The sequence below is a fragment of the Danio aesculapii genome, chromosome 20 (assembly GCF_903798145.1).
Source record: "Danio aesculapii chromosome 20, fDanAes4.1, whole genome shotgun sequence".
Taxonomy (NCBI): domain Eukaryota; kingdom Metazoa; phylum Chordata; class Actinopteri; order Cypriniformes; family Danionidae; genus Danio; species Danio aesculapii.
Window position 1 is genome coordinate 3177998 of NC_079454.1, and position 16515 is coordinate 3194512.

At 37.7% G+C, this 16515-nt stretch overlaps 1 protein-coding gene across 1 annotated transcript in view; it reads left to right on the forward strand.

Moving 5' to 3' along the window:
- The window catches only part of ptprk (protein tyrosine phosphatase receptor type K), a 344134-nt gene that overhangs the window by 31011 nt on the left and 296608 nt on the right, over positions 1 to 16515 (forward strand).

Consider the following 16515-nt stretch of genomic DNA (forward strand, 5'->3'; position numbering starts at 1 on the left):
AATCAGCTAGCTAAAAAAAAGCCCAAAGGGCAATGAAACCTGCCTAAACTAGGCCGATGACCAATTAAATTAGCCAAAAAATAGCCTGATGGCTAATCATACTACCTATAAACTTGCTCAATGGGCTATTAAACTAGCCCTATGGCCAATCATGCTAGCCCAAAACTAGTTCAATGGCCAATCATGCTAGCCCAAAACTAGTTCATTGGCCAATCATGCTAACCCAAAACTAGTTCAATGGCCAATCATACTAGCCCAAAATGGTTCAATGGCCAATCATACCATCACCTAAACTAGCCCAATGTCTAATCAAACTAGCCCAAAACAAGCCCAATGGCCAATTATACTAAACCAGAACTACCCCGTTGGTCAATCATACTAGCCCAATGACCAATCATATTTGCCTAGAATTAGCTCAATGGCCAATCATACTATCCCAAAACTAGTCCAATGGCCAATTATATTTGCCTATAATTAGCTCAATAGCCAATCATTCTATCCCAAAAACTAGTCCAATGGCCAATCATACTAGTTCAAAACTAGATCAAGGGCCAATCATAGTATCCCAAAACTAACCCAAATGGCCGATCAAACTAACTCAAAACAAGTCCAATGACCAATCATACTAGCCCAAAATTAGCCCAATGGCTAATCTAACTAGCCCACAACTAGTTCAATGGCCAATCAAACTAGCCCAAAACTAGCTCAATGGCCAGTCATACTAGCCCAATGGCCAATCATACTAGTCCAAAACTTGCCCAATGGCCAATCAAACTAGTCCACAACTAGTTCAATGGCCAATCATAATATCCCAAAACTAGCCCAATGGCCAATCAAACTAGCCCAAAACTAGCCCAATGGCCAATCATACTAGCCCAAAACTAGCCCAATGGCCAACCAAACTAGCCCAAAACTAGTTCAATGGCCAATCATAATATCCCAAAACTAGCCCAATGGCCTATTAAACTAGCCCAAAACAAGTCCAATGGCAAAGCATACTAGACCAAAACTAGCCCAATAGCCAATCAATCTAGCCCAATGGCCAATCATTCTAGCCCAATGACCAATCATACTAGTCAGATAGCCAATCATGCTAGCCCAAAAATAAGCCCAATGGCCCATCATACTAGCCAGATGGCCAATCATGCTAGCCCAAAACTAGCCTAATGGCCAATCATACTGCCCCAGGTTCACATGTAAAAAATCTTTTGTTGGCTCAACTTAAAGCGTTGTTTCTTTTGTTGGCTCAACTTCTAAAGCTTAGTTAATTTTTTTGTTGTTGTGTGGATAATTTTGAGTTTTATTTATTGAGAAAAATTAAGCTAACTTAAGCTAAGTTTTTAAAGCTAAATTCAATAATTAAAGTGAGGTTGAATTTAGCTGACACAATATCACTTTTAGTTTAGTGAACTTGATGGTTCAGTTAACTGAACTTTTCCAAGTAATTAAAACTCAAAGTATGTTTTTTAATTAAGCCAACAAAAGATTTTTACAAAGCTTTAGTGACGCTGCTCACACAGAAAACATAGCTTTGTTATCTTACAGTCTGCCTGAGATGCTTGTTTTTGTGGTGGTGGAAGCTTTGTGGAATGTGAATAGTAATATTTTGACGTTAATGAGCAGATAAAAGGAGATCTTCAAGGCTGATGTGTTTGAGGAGGATGAAGAAGACGAGCGCACGCTCACACATTCAGCAGATTATACACATCTCCTGCTTATAAATGTGCTCAGGTCCTCGTAATATCAGCCAGTGCTCAACATGCACCTTTGGAGTCTGTCAACATGCTTTCTTTTGGCTTTGAGCAAATTAGGATCAAAACAATTCATTTAAAAGATTTAACAGAATGTGCCAAGCACTTAATAGTGGCCCTGGATCAGGGTTGTCAGATTACACAACAAAACTGGTCCAATGGCTAATCAGCTATCCCAAAACTAGCCCGATGGCCTATCATACTAGCTCAAAATTTGCAGATGACCAATTAAACTAGCCCAATGGCCAATCATACTAGCTCAATGGCCAATCATAGTAGCCCAAAACTAGCCCAATGTCCAATCATACTAGCCTAGAATTATCACAATGGTCAATCATACCAAAACTAGCCCGATGTCCAATCATACTATCCCAAAACTAGCCCAATAGCCAATCATACTAGACCAAAACTAGCCCAATGGCCAATCATACTCGCTCAATGGCCAATCAAACTAGCCCAAAACTAGCCCTATGGCCAACCATACTAGCCCAATGGCTAATCTTACTAGCCCAATCTAGCCCAATGGTCAATCATACTAGCCCAATGGCCAATCATACTTGCCTAAAACTAGTCTAATGGCCAATCAAACTAGCCCGATGTCCAATCATACTATCCCAAAACTAGCCCAATAGCCAATCATACTAGACCAAAACTAGCCCAATGGCCAATCAAACTAGCCGAAAACAAGTCCAATGGCCAAGCATACTAGACCCAAACTAGCCCAATGGCCAATCATACCAGCTCAATAGCCAGTCATACAAGCACAATGGCCAAAGTAGCCCAGAACTAACCGGATGGATGCCCTATGATTTTTTAACTGTTGAAATACATCTCAGATCACTGTATGCATTAAACTCATTTGTCCTGGAGAGTCTTGCCAACTGTTACTATAGAAGGAAAGACAGTATTATTAATTATTGTGACATTTTAAAATGGCATTTGAGCTGCTCTTTAATCTGTCCAGTGTATTGTTGTGTCCTCTGTATCTCTTTCTCTGGTCTTCCTCAGGCTTTCAGCCATTTTAAATGACCTGGTTTCTGTGTCTCAGGCCATGAAGTGACATCAGCACGGCCACTTCGGCCATCTTGGCTCATGTTCAGTCTCTTCTCTCTTGCGCTGGAGAAGTCTGACCCAGTTTGACTCCCCTTATCACAGCCTCTTTGTGTTTACGGAGACGCCTGTCTTGGCCAAATATTTAGCTTTTGGAAGAAATCGTATGAAATCAGACATCTGTTTGGAAAAAACAGCAAGTGTTGCAGGCTAATCTCTGTCTTTAAAGCTGGTTTCAGATGCCAGCTTTGTGCTGATTTTGCCACTGTGTTGCCTTGTCACAGAGAGAGGATTGTTAAATGAAATGAAAATGAAAAGGAAAAAGTGTCAGTGGTCAGGCAAACAGATGTTCTTCAACTAGTGTCGGGATGGTTGGGATGCTCAAACTGATGGCTCAGGCGTTAACTGGTGGTACAATAACTAGTCTTTAAAATCTGCATAGGCAGGTAGTTGCTGAGAGGACAGAGCTTTTTGCACAGTTGAATATTAAGTTATAAATATGGGCTTTTTTTTTGCTCAATTGAAACTGAATATTGAGAAGGGGTGGGGCTTTTTGCACAAATGAATATTGAGTTATGAATATGGGCCTTATTTTTGCATAACTGAAACTGAATATTAAATAGGGGGTGGGCTTTTCACATGGCTGAATCAGAACATTGAGTAGGCACATGGCTTTTTGCAGAACTGAATTTGAATATTGAATAAAAGGCAGGGCTTTCTTTTGCGCAACTGAATTTGAATTTGATTAGGGGGCGGAGCTTACTGCACAACTGAATATTGAGTTAAAAGTATGGACTTTCTTGCTAAATTGCAACTGAATATTGAGTAGGGGGCGGGGTTTTTGCACAAATGAATATTGAGTTATGAATATGGGCCTTATTTTTGCATAACTGAAACTGAATATTAAATAGGGGGTGGGCTTTTCACATGGCTGAATCAGAACATTGAATAGGCACATGGCTTTTTGCAGAACTGAATTTAAATATTGAATAAAAGGCAGGGCTTTCTTTTGCGCAACTGAATTTGAATTTGATTAGGGGGCGGAGCTTTCTGCACAACTGAATATTGAGTTAAAAGTATGGACTTTCTTGCTAAATTGCAACTGAATATTGAGTAGGGGGTGGAGCTTTTTGCACAAATGAATATTGAGTTATGAATATGGGCCTTATTTTTGCATAACTGAAACTGAATATTAAATAGGGGGTGGGCTTTTCACATGGCTGAATCAGAACATTGAGTAGGCAAATGGCTTTTTGCAGAACTGAATTTGAATATTGAATAGAAGGCAGGCCTTTCTTTTTTGCACAACTGAATTTGATTAGGGGCGGAGCTTGAATATTAAGTTATGAATATTGACTTTCTTTTTACTCAGTTGAAACTGGATATTGAGTAGAGGGCGGGGCTTTTTGCACAAATGAATATTGAGTTAGGATTATGGGCCTTATTTTTGCACAACTGAAACTGAATATTAAATTGGGGGTGGGCTTTTCACACAGCTGAATCAGAATATTGAGAAGGCACGTGGCTTTTTGCAGAACTGAATTGGAATATTGAGAAGAAGGCGGGGCTTTCTTTTGCACAACAGAATTTTTATTTGATTAGGGGGCGGAGCTTTCTGCACAACTGAATATTGAGTTAAAAATATGGACCTCCTTTTTGCTAAATTAAAACTGAATATTGAGTAGGGGTGGAGCTTTTTACACAAATGAATATTGAGTTATGAATAGGGGCCTTATTTTTGTACAACTGAATTTTAATTTGAATTGGGGCCGGAGCTTCTTGCACAACTGAATATCAAGTAAAAAATATGGGCTTTCTTTTTGCATTACTGAAACTGACTATTGAGTAGGGGCGGGGCTTTCATTTTACTTTACTGAATTGGAATATTGAGAAAGGGCAGGGCTTTCTGCTCCACTGAAATGGAATATTGAGTAGGCACAGTGCTGAATTTTACTATTGAATAGGGGGCGGGGCTCTTTTCACACAACTGAATTGAAGTATTGAGTAAAGGGCAGGGCTTTCTGCACAACTGAAATGGAGTACTGAGTAAAAGGCGTGTCTTTTTGCACAACTGAATTTAATATTGAATAGGGGGCGGGGCTATTTTTTCACACAACTGATTTGGAGTATTGAGTAATGGGAAGGGCTTTCTGCACAACTGAAATGGAATATTGATTAGAAGGTGCGTCTTTTTGCACAAATGAATTTTACTATTGAATAGGGGGCGGGGCTATCTTTTCACACAACTGAATTGGAATATTGAGTAAAGGGCAGGGCTTTCTGCACAACTTAAATGGAATATTGAGTAGAAGGTGTGTCTTTTTGCACAAATGAATTTAAATATTAAATAAGGGCGGGGCTTTTTGCACAACTGAATATTGAGTTATGAATATTGAATATGGGCTTTCTTTTTGCACACCTGAAACTAAATATTTTGTAAATGGCGATGCTTTCTTTTTGCACAACTTAAACTGAATATTGATTAGGCACATGGCTTTTTGCACAACTAAATTGTAATATTGATTACACAGAGCTTTCATTTGCACAACTGAATTTTAATATTGAATGGGGGCGGGGCTTTTTGCACAACTGAATATTGAGTTATGAATATTGAATATAGGCTTTCTTTTTGCACAACTGAATATTGAGTAGGGGTGGGGCTTTCTTTGTGCGCAATCAAAATGGATTATTGAGTAAGGGGCAGGGCTTTCTGCACAACTCAATTGGAATATTGAGTAGGGGGCGGGGCTTTCTTTTTGCACATCATTCCATCTTAGCAAACTAACAGTAAGAGTGTGGCTTGGGCAAGAATATTGCATCTGAAGTGTCAAACTGAGAAGGAGCCACTCCAAATGCAGAAGTATAAATCTTATCGTTTATTAATACACTGATAAGTATTCTCCCCACATTAATATTAGTTTTACAGTGATAATAATGATGTCTGCGTGATGATGAATAGATGTACTCCAGCAGCTTGGAAACTTACGTCATGACATCAATTGAGGGTCCAAAATCGTTTCTCTTTTCGACCAGACATGGATACATATGACAGAATGAGGAAGAAATCACAGTGTCGTAGTATTCTCTCAATTACCCGTACATTATTCATGATCATACTTTATTCCAATATAAATAACTAGTATGGCTTGAAGAACCGAAATAAAGCATATAATGCCATGATGATCGTTTGTTAAAAATCTGCAGTATTTGGTGTGACAGAAGGTGTGTGTGTTTATGTCTGTAATTTATTAGTATGCCTGAGCACAGCACTTGCTGTGTGTGTGGTTTGTATATCTATGTGTGCGCGTGAGTATAAGTATGTGTGTGCGCGCATGAGGGCCAGGCTCCTGTTCTGCCATATGGGATTTGGGACCGGAGGTTGTGATCAGCGGCTCCTCCAGATGGCCCTCCTCTTCCTCCATCCTGCACACAGAAGATGGACAGCCAGTGTCATTGTGTTTCTCTGCCACACCTGTGTGTGTGTGCTGCGTATTCCTTATGTTGTGGACAACGAATGTCTCCACAAGTATAGCAATACCTGTCAATTTTGACCTTGTGGGGACATTGTTTTGGTCTCCATGAGGTAAACGGCTCCTAAATCAGACAGAATGAAGTGTTTTGAAGATGTAATAGTGCAGATTGTTTGCTGTGAGGGTTGAGTTTAGGGGTAATCAGGGTGTCCATGGGGTCTTAAATTTCAATAACTAAATTTAAGGCCTTAAAGTGTAAATGAACTGTAATATTGTGGTGTAGGTCTTAAATGATTTTAAACAGGTATTAATTTGTTCTATGTCCATCAGGTTAATAATGTAGTCAATCAGGCTGACGTCCATAGAATCACTAACAATCCATTTCAATGGACAAAAAAATAGACAAAATTCTGTTTATGACTCTATTTTCCAATATGGTTAAATTATTTACCTTACAATAACATTGGTCAAAGTTATAGATATTTATAGATATTCAACCACTAAATAAGGATAATTAATTATGGCTGCAACAACGAATTGATTAAATCGATTAAAATCGATTACTGAAAGTGTTGGCAACGAATTTCATAATCGATTTGTTGTCACGCGATGCGGAGACATTCGATTATTAAAAAAAGGTTTAGTTGAGCGCAGAGCAGAGTGAACGCACTCTGCCTATAGATGTAGTTATTTATAGTTTCCTGCTATACAGTTGGAGTTTGCTTGTTTTGTCACATTATGTAAAGTAATGCGTGGCTGAGAAATAAATAAATATGATTTCGAAGCAAGTAAAACCCAAACCAGGTCATTTGAAAAAAATCATTAGTGTTTAGCCCTGTATAAGTCTGAAATTTTATTTATAATGCTCTTAAAAAGTCTTAAATTTGACTTGATGAGACCTGCTGAAACAATGGGAAGGTTTGGGGGAGGGGAGAGAAAATACGAAGAGTTCAAAGTGCCATCTGAAATTTCAGTAGAAAATGAACATTTTTTCTCAGCCTCCTTTGTTTATGTTTATTTATTTTACTTTAAAAACCTTGGAAAAAACAATTTTTTTTGCCATGAAAGTAAAATGACTGAACCTACACATAGGAGCTTGATAAAAATGCTCATTTTAGAAGAACATTTCAGAATGGCATTTAGAGGTTTCTCAACACAATCTCATGGCAATTCGTAACTTTTTGATTTAGTGGCTAATTCGTACGATCTAATTCGTACAATTTAGTACGATTTGCTCATCCGCCAATGACTGTTGGGTTTAGGGGTGGGGTTAGGTGCCATGCCTCCTTTTTAAAATCGTACAATTTCGTACGATTGAACTCGTACGAATTCGTACGAATTAGCCACTAAACTGTCAAAACGTAAAATACTTACGTTTTCTCGTGAGATCAGGCTGGGTTTCTGCATCTGAACTCTTCATACAGTCTGTACAGTAGAAACATCGTCATGTCTATGAGGAGACCATAAAGATAGCTGTACGAGTGTTTATGAAGGACACATAGTCGGTCCTCCAAACATCATCTCATATGACCTGAATTCAGTTTGTTTAATAGCGTAGATGTTAAAAATACATCATAATATGATCAAATATTCCAACGACGGTGTGTTCCAGTTTTGGAGTCTGCGTCAAATTAAGATTACCAAAGTGCTTTATCGCCAATGATTTTAATGAAAATAAAATGTCAAAATATGGGTGAAATAATGTCCCATCACCATTCAACGTTAGATTATTATTACTTTATTTATTAACAGTGTAAAATAAATCAAACTAAATGATTAGGGATGCAATGATTATCTGATTTCAATATTAACCGCGTTTTAATTCATCACGGCTAATTAAACGTAAAGTCTTCTCAACACTATGTTTCTGCACGGAACAAAACTGCTTCAACTAAATAAAGTTATACGCCAACTGTGCGCTAGTTTAACATTCAGAGCTTGTATACTGAGGCTGATACACACACTGGCCGTTCACATGTTGCCTCTTTTGCTTGCACAAATTTGTTATTTCTTTTCTTGCGTGAATATTGAGAGTGGCGTGAACGCAGCATGACACACACAACCTACTGCACATAACCCTATTGAACTATAATATCTCGGAGGGAGATTATGTTAGCCTATCTTGAGATGTTTAAAAAAAATAAAAGACATTTTTAAAAGTGAAACAACAAATAAAACTGGTCGCGTGTTTCAGCACTTGCCACTGGATACCAAAGAGATGTCTGACATGATTTTTGCACATAAAAAAATTGCTTTCTTTTGTAAATAATGGTAAAGTTGGAGAGTTATCATTTATTATATTACTATATATTATTAAGCAAGACTCGTTATGATGTACATCAACAAGCGAACACGGTTTAAAGCAGTATTACGCATTTAAATAATCACTTCCTTCATTAATTGGCTTGAGTCCAGCGTGTTCACTCAGGGACGTTTTCTTCCGAGCGCGCTCATGAGTTTTCAACAATGCATGTTTCTCTTTGACAACTCAATAGAAAGGCGTCTTTTGATCTCAATACGTTCAATTTACACTCATCTTGGGTGCAACATTTCCTTCTCTCTGGTGCCTAACACGCTTTTATTAATATTTATGAGTGCTGACATGAAAAAAAAGAAGAGTCATTGAAGTGTATTATTAGAGCTTGAATGAGAGTTCCCATTAAATCATGTATATAATCCAGTAATGCACTTATTGACCAATTAACGAGTAAATCGGTAATTTATTTTAACTACTCGACTTTATTTATATAGCACCGATAAAACAATGATCGCTGACCGAGGGTGCTATACAATCAAACAAAGAAAAACATGAACACCATGCGCAATATAAATAACTGCACAGATCAATTGAGTGTAATTAAAAGCCACTACATGGGCTCATTGAGGAAACCCGCTTCTACCTGCATCAGCTTTGAACACCAGTTTTAATTAGAGACTATGATTATGAAGGCAGATTATCGATCAATAAAGGCTTGATTTACTGTGTTTTCTTGCACAATGAAGAAGTCGGTCATGCGGGAAGGTGTTGGATTTGGTGAAAGCACTGAATGGCTCGGCTTCACATTGTTCTGGGTTTATTTACACACTTTAATGGAGGACTCGGGTGTCAGTATGAACACAATGCAGAGCTTTCAGGTTCACTTCCTTGCTGTGTGTGTGTGTAGATGCAAGGGGTGCTATTGCGTTTCTGAGTATCATAGGATAATAGCGTGAAACCCAATTCCCTGTGTAGAATGATAGCATCAGTGAATGTTATGAGATTACAAATGATTGCTATTATGCAATTAAAGTCAGCATTATTTATGTTAAGATACTTTATTTAGTGGTTGAACTGAGTATTGCAGCCCAAATTCAAAATATTAGGGAGGAATATTTCACCAAGCTCCACCTCCGATGATTGGACACTCTTGCAGGTTGCCAGATTGACAACATTAACAGGAATGAGCGCACATGATGATTGAAAGCATAAGTACTTGATATTTTTAGTGTTTGCCTTATGTGGAATTTTATAACTCTGATTTCGGAGGCTGCAACATACTCTGGAGGTCGCATTTATCAGCAGTATACACTCCAACTGTAACCATAATCAAGTAGACTGTTGATTCATTCATTCATTGTCTTAAATGCATGCTATGTAGTTGTGGCCACTAGAGGGCGTGTATTCACAACAAACAAAGGCGTATTTTGATGACTCTGTGACTGAGTGTGGAATTATGGGAGTAGTAGTCTTCATTATCATACGGGAATCCTGCAGAAATTATGTTGATGTATGATTAAAGTATTCAACGCTTATTATCATGTAGTATGAAGCAGAGTAAGGCTGAATAAAGAGAAACACTGATGAGTAGGGCCAGACGGAATCTGCGGACATTTTTTTTTTTTGCTATTTCTGGTGAGAATTTTGTAAAAAATCTGCGGATTTATGCAGATTTTCGAAGTATCATAACTAAAAATTTAATATATGAACTTAAAAATAATAGCTTTTTATACTTTTATTGAATGTTTACAATGCAAATCCAATTAGATCCACTTATTTGGTAAATAAAGCAAGTCTCTCCTATAATAGATATCTACTAAAAAGACAGAAAATATTACTTTACAAACTATTGAAAATAAATCGAATGAACATTTTCATCTTAGTCAATAATTTTACTGAAATTAATTTCAAAAATAAATATGCACTCATTTACACAAGTAAATAAATAGACTAAACTATGGGCTAAAAATCTGCGGAAGTCTGGATTTCTGCGCGTGCAGATTCTGTGTGGTCCTACTGATGAGATATGAATTCCATTTGTGGCGCATACATTTAGACTTATTGACCTTATATTATTTTTATGCATCGTCATATTTGCAACTGCTGTTTGTAGAGTAAGCAGTTTGTGCATTCACTCCCGCTTATTATTCTTTGATATTTCCACTATATAGGCAACTCAATCTTAAATTCAGAATTTCAAAATATGGTCAACATAGAACTTTTTTGTGTGAAGTAAATTCAAGTTCAAATGTAGCTCCTGTATGAGTATTACGGGTTTTCCGAAGCAAGTAGACATTCCAAATGCACATCTTCAAAGGAGAATAACTGACTTCAGCATTGTTTTTCAGATTAAAAAAGTAAACACAAACATATTATGTAGGGCTGCACTATATATGCTTTCAGCATCAATATCACAATGTGCGCATACACAATAGTCACTATGCAAGATGTGCAATGTTGAGTCTGAATTACAGTTGCTCGCTGCTAAGTTTAACCATAACAGAATGAAAGTGTATCATTTTTATGTGTTTTTAAGACTTGTGACTGAGCATTTCAAGAGTTTAAAACATTTTGACCCAAAAATGGTATGATGTTTGGAAGTGTAACAAAGATTATTTGTATTTAATAATTTATACTATTTTTTTCTTACTTACAATTTTTGTCTTGTTTCTAGTCCAAATATCTATGTTTAAAAGCAAAATATGATTATTTAAATTCACCCATTGCCACATAATTTTGCTTAATTAAGAGGAAAAACTCTTAATTTTGACTTGAAGGTGAAAAAAAAAACTATATTTTTACTTGATCTAAGAATTTGTAGATATTTGCATTAGAAACAAGACAAAGCATATTTTGGATTGTGATTCTTCAGTTTCTGTACCTGCATACTATTAGACTCCTCAGAAAACCATCAAATAGAGCTAGTCAAACCATCTTGTGAAGCGATATTTATCACAGAAAAATAAAATATCTCAATATCAGTTTTTTCCAGTATCGTGCAGCCCTATTTTTATGCTATTCCTATGCTTTAGCAGTGCTAGAAACATACATAGAGCCCTTTTAATATCTTTTTTTCTCATTTCGCTTTGTGCGATTAAGACACGTTTTCTTCTTGACAAGCTTTGAGATTCACCTCATGGACCATGGTATTTAAATGGCACTGCAAAGCACCTCAAAGAATATGTGATATCTTTATTTCCCCGCTGCTTCTTTGTAAGTGTTTTTTTAAGATGTTTTGTGCGAGGAGGACAGATGTTGAAGTCTCAGTAAAGCGGCAGCACAGAGACCGAGAGACGCCGAGCTTCCGCAACGCTTTCTCAGCGCAAACCTCGCAGCCTGATATGAATTTCATGAGGAGTCGAGGATGACTTTTTCACATTCAGCCTGCTCAGCGTTCTTAACGTCTTCATTTTCCTCAAAGGTGCCTGCTTTTGTCCCGCAAGGCCACCGTCTTGCGCAACACAATTTATGTCTGCAACTTTTCCTGCAGAAAAACAAATGAGACGCTCGCTGGGTTTGTGCAAATTCTCAGAGTAGTGGCTCAAGCCATTGGGAAGTTTTTCACCTCATGAAGCATTAGTGGCACACTATACTTGTGCACTTGTAGACTCAACCGTGTACTGTATGAGTTTAATGTCATCAAAAATAGACCACTAACGTTTTTTTTTTATCCTTAATGGAAATTTTAATTGCTTCCCAGGCGGCGTTGAAAGGGTTAAAAAACACCAACACACATTTTTTGAGCTGTTGACAGTCATATACGTGTCCCACGCTGCTAAAAACACTATTAGGGCACGTATATTTCACAAAGAAAATGAAAATTGGTTGTTTTTGCATCACACTAGGCCAGGGGTGGGCAAACTCGGTCCTGGAGGGCCAGTGTCCTGCACAATTTAGCTCCAACACTAATCAAACACACCTGAACATGCTAATTAGTGTCTTCAAGATCACTAGAAATCTAAAAGCAGGTGTGTTTGATTAGAGTTGGAGCTAAACTGTGCAGGACACCGGCCCTCCAGGACCGAGTTTGCCCACCCCTCACTAGGCTATCCAAACCGTGCCCGGACATATTTCCTGGTTCGTTTGACAAGTGTGAGTGCTCCGAATCATGTCTGGCCACGGTTCAGTTGGCCGGCCCGGTTGCCAGACCATGGTCCGGTTGGGCTTTGGCGCAGTACGCTTGTAGTGGAAGTGCAAAGCATGCCTGAGCTTGGAATTGAAGAAGCAACGTCACTTTTAGGGATTGTTTCATATGGATTTATTAATCAATCTTTCAATAACAGTGAACTTTCAAAATGTATAAAGATGCACATCCCCGATTCAAAAGTGCTGGATCTGTTCGGCAAAATATTTGACTGTGTGTCACTGCATATCAGATGACTTAATATAATAGATATAAACAATATAACTAAAGTAATCTCCATTCTACTGAGCGAGAGTGCTTCCCTTTAAAACTGAACCGTTTCATCATCGAGGATGTCAGCGTGCTCCGGCTCGGAAGGTAAAATTGCAGTGCGAGTCAGGCCGAGGGGAGAGGGAAGCGGGGACAATCACGCCTGGGCACGGTTCAAGACAACCATCATCCGGGTATTAAAAGTGCACTTGAGTGTGAATGCACTATTCTACGCCATTTTGTAGTAAAAATAATATAAGTATGCCATTTGGAAAGCACTTATCGTTTATTTCAGACAATGCTGTGTTTTCCTGGCTGATATCTGACAAATGCCAGTGAAGCCCTCGACGTCTTTTTGGAGCTGTAAAAGGCTCAAATAAGCGTTTGGTTGTGTTGGTAGGCTGTGTTTGTTGATCTGTAATGGGATCTGAGGGGTCTTGGTGAATGTTCTACTCTTCAGCCTGCAGTCCTTTATCTCTGTCACAGCAGATATTCTGCACACTAACATCAGAGATGCACAGATGACGGTCGGAAGCTCTCGTGTGATGGAAAGCGGAGTTTTTCTTGTCTTTCGTCAAGACAGACGACTGCTACTGAATGAGTGAATCATTACTCCCCTTATAAGCAAGTGTGAAAGATAGTCAAGGAATCGAATGGCAACTATGATCTAGGAATTTAAAGTGATAGTCATCATTTCTTCACCATCCTTTAGGCTTTATATGCACAGAAAGGGATTTTCAGCCACAGATAAACATCCGGTGAAAGGTCAATGTGACTATTTTTAATTTCATAAGATTCCTTTTACAGCATCAATGTCGTAATGGAATTAAGATATAGTATTCATTATTCATTTAGTATTCAATGTTTATTTAGTTGCATAAAACAGCATAAAACAGTTTAAAAGCAAGTGTCGTCAGGAGCAGCAGGCAAGCTTTTCCTTTCCATATGTTATAGACATGGTGCAGAACAATGTAATATAATGCAGTGCTTCTTGTACAGTCTGAGACCCACTACATATCGTATCTCAGTCTGGCAGTGAAGATCACTGATTTTTAAAGAAAACAATGGTTTTTGTATTGGAGTAACACCAGTGGTGGACACCAGTACTGAAAAATCATACTCAAGTTAAAGTACCATTACTTGCCTAAAAATGTAGTGCAAGTAGAGTAAAAGTATCTGTTGTAAATATTACTCAAAGTAGGAGTAGAAAGTCGCCTTTTTTGCTATTTTGAGTTGACTCAACTTTTAACCCAACTACTGCACTTAACTAGATTTAAGTTGACTCAATTCAAAACAGCTGAGGAGTCAATGTTTTTATTTTTTTTTTAATTTAAAGTATTTTTATTATGATGAACATAAACGAAGACATTTTGACCGGGTGTTCTCGTGGTCTTATAAAGTCTTAAATGTATTGAATTTCAACAACTAAATTTTAGGCCTTAAAAAGTCTTAAATTTACTGAAATATGGTGTTGTAGGTCTTAAATCATTATGTGCTCGTAATTTGTCTTTATGTGAAGCTACCCAAACAATTCAACACATATGCAAACATCAACAATGCATCTCAATAAAACTTTTAGCAAAACTCTATTTATAATTAATATTATAACAGTTTGTTGTGCATACATTTAGTTTATTCATTCATTCATTTTCTTTTCAGCTTAGTCCCTTTATTAATCAAGGGTCGCCACAGCGGAATGAACCGCCAACTTATCCACCATATGTTTTACGCAGCGGATGCCCTTCCAGCTGCAACCCATCTCTGGGAAACATTAAGTTTAAGTTTTTTATTTTAAGGTTTTTTATTTTATTATTTTTTTTTTAGTATGTATACACCAAGGGTCTGCTTGTTTTGACACGTCATTTAAAATATGTGGCTAGGAAATATCTAATTAGAATTAGTTTTTTGATCAGGTGAGTAAAAAATTATGCCGGGCCCTTTTAAAAAATCCTTAGTGTTTAGCCCTATATAAGTCAAAATTTTCAATCTTGATGGTGTTATAAAGGCCATCATGGAGATCACCTTTTTGAAAATTACATTTTATTATATAATCTACAGGTTAACTATGTGTTTATATACAGTCCACCTTATGTACAGCACCTTAACTGGATTTTGATTGTACGGCAGTAACGTGCACCTTCTGTAAAGTTGCTTTGAGGCAATAATGGTTGTGAAAAACGCTGTACAAGTTTTGAATTGAATCAGATTCACCATTTTTTTTTACATTATAGATGTAAAAGGCTTCCTGTTTCCAACAATATTTTATTTTGAGTTTAATATAATAAAGAATCTCTTTGAGGTCTGAAATCAAGTGAGGGTGAGTCGATGCCGAGTAAACGTTCAGTTCAGTCCCTTTAAGTATCCCTGTTCTGTTTAACCTCATGTGCGTTTAAACAAACAACAGATGCAGTCCAGCCGATCGGTAATCAGATTTCAGTGGAAGTGGCTGAAAGAGACAAAATGCTTTATACTTCATTTTCACTGAGCAGCCAACTTTAAGTGTACAACAGAACAGCAATCGACACCAATATTACTCAAAGATAAATAAACCATGGAAGTGTTCACATACTGAGTCTTTTGCACACAGGTTCATTATTTTAAGTGTAGTGGCAATGGTGTGCAAATGTTTTTTCATAAGCTGAAAAAAATATTCATTGCATTTACTACCTTTTATTTAAGGTGAGTGGTTGCAAACTATTTATATGGGCTGAATTTAAACAAATAAATTCAAGAAATGTTCAACTTAATTAGTTTCTTTAAATTCAGCCCATTTAAATTGTTGGCAACCACTTACCTTAAATAAAAGGTAGTAAATCCAATCATTTTTTCAGTGTTGTAGGTCAGCTTAGAGCGCTGTTTAAGTTTCTTCTTCTATTTCGTTTGAGGGGCATTTACAAAGGCTCCCAAAAATGGTACATTAGTTTTGGTACCTCTGACAATGGAGACAGACATATCGCGTACCGAACTGAACCGAACTCTTCCAGCATAGGCTCATTCTGAAAACGTGGCCCTATATACATTTTTGGATATCGTGAATTATTTAGCCAGAGGAACGTATGGCCGCATTTTGTCTTTAAATGGAACGCTACAGGGTGGTATGACGCTGTTCCTTTTCACGCTTACCAGCTGACCGCTTACCTCCGTGTGGACGGCTTTTCTGAGTTACCAGTTTGCCCAGTGGCTCACCACGTACATCGAAGGATTTGAGACTCAGAGGATGACAACAGGGTTCAAGTTCGGTGAAGAACAGTTTCAGAAAGAAGCTAAGACAAAAATAAAATAAACAAGTAAATAACATGGTGAGAACGTGGTAAAATCTGAAAACGTGTTAAAAATTAGGCATCCGCAAGGGTTTTTCTGTTTCTGGATTGGTTTTGAAAACACTGTTGGCTGGGTTTAGGAAAGTAGGTGGGTGCTGGTCAATCCAATAGTATCTGGATGCAGCTTTTATGATGCAAGCTGAGATTGCATCACTCAGCGATGTAACATTAGACACAATGCACTCAATGGAGCGAGTGACGTCACTGTGAGAGGGTTAGGGGTGGGGTTAGGTGAGTCCATTAAAAACATCAGATGCAGCACAGATTGCACTGC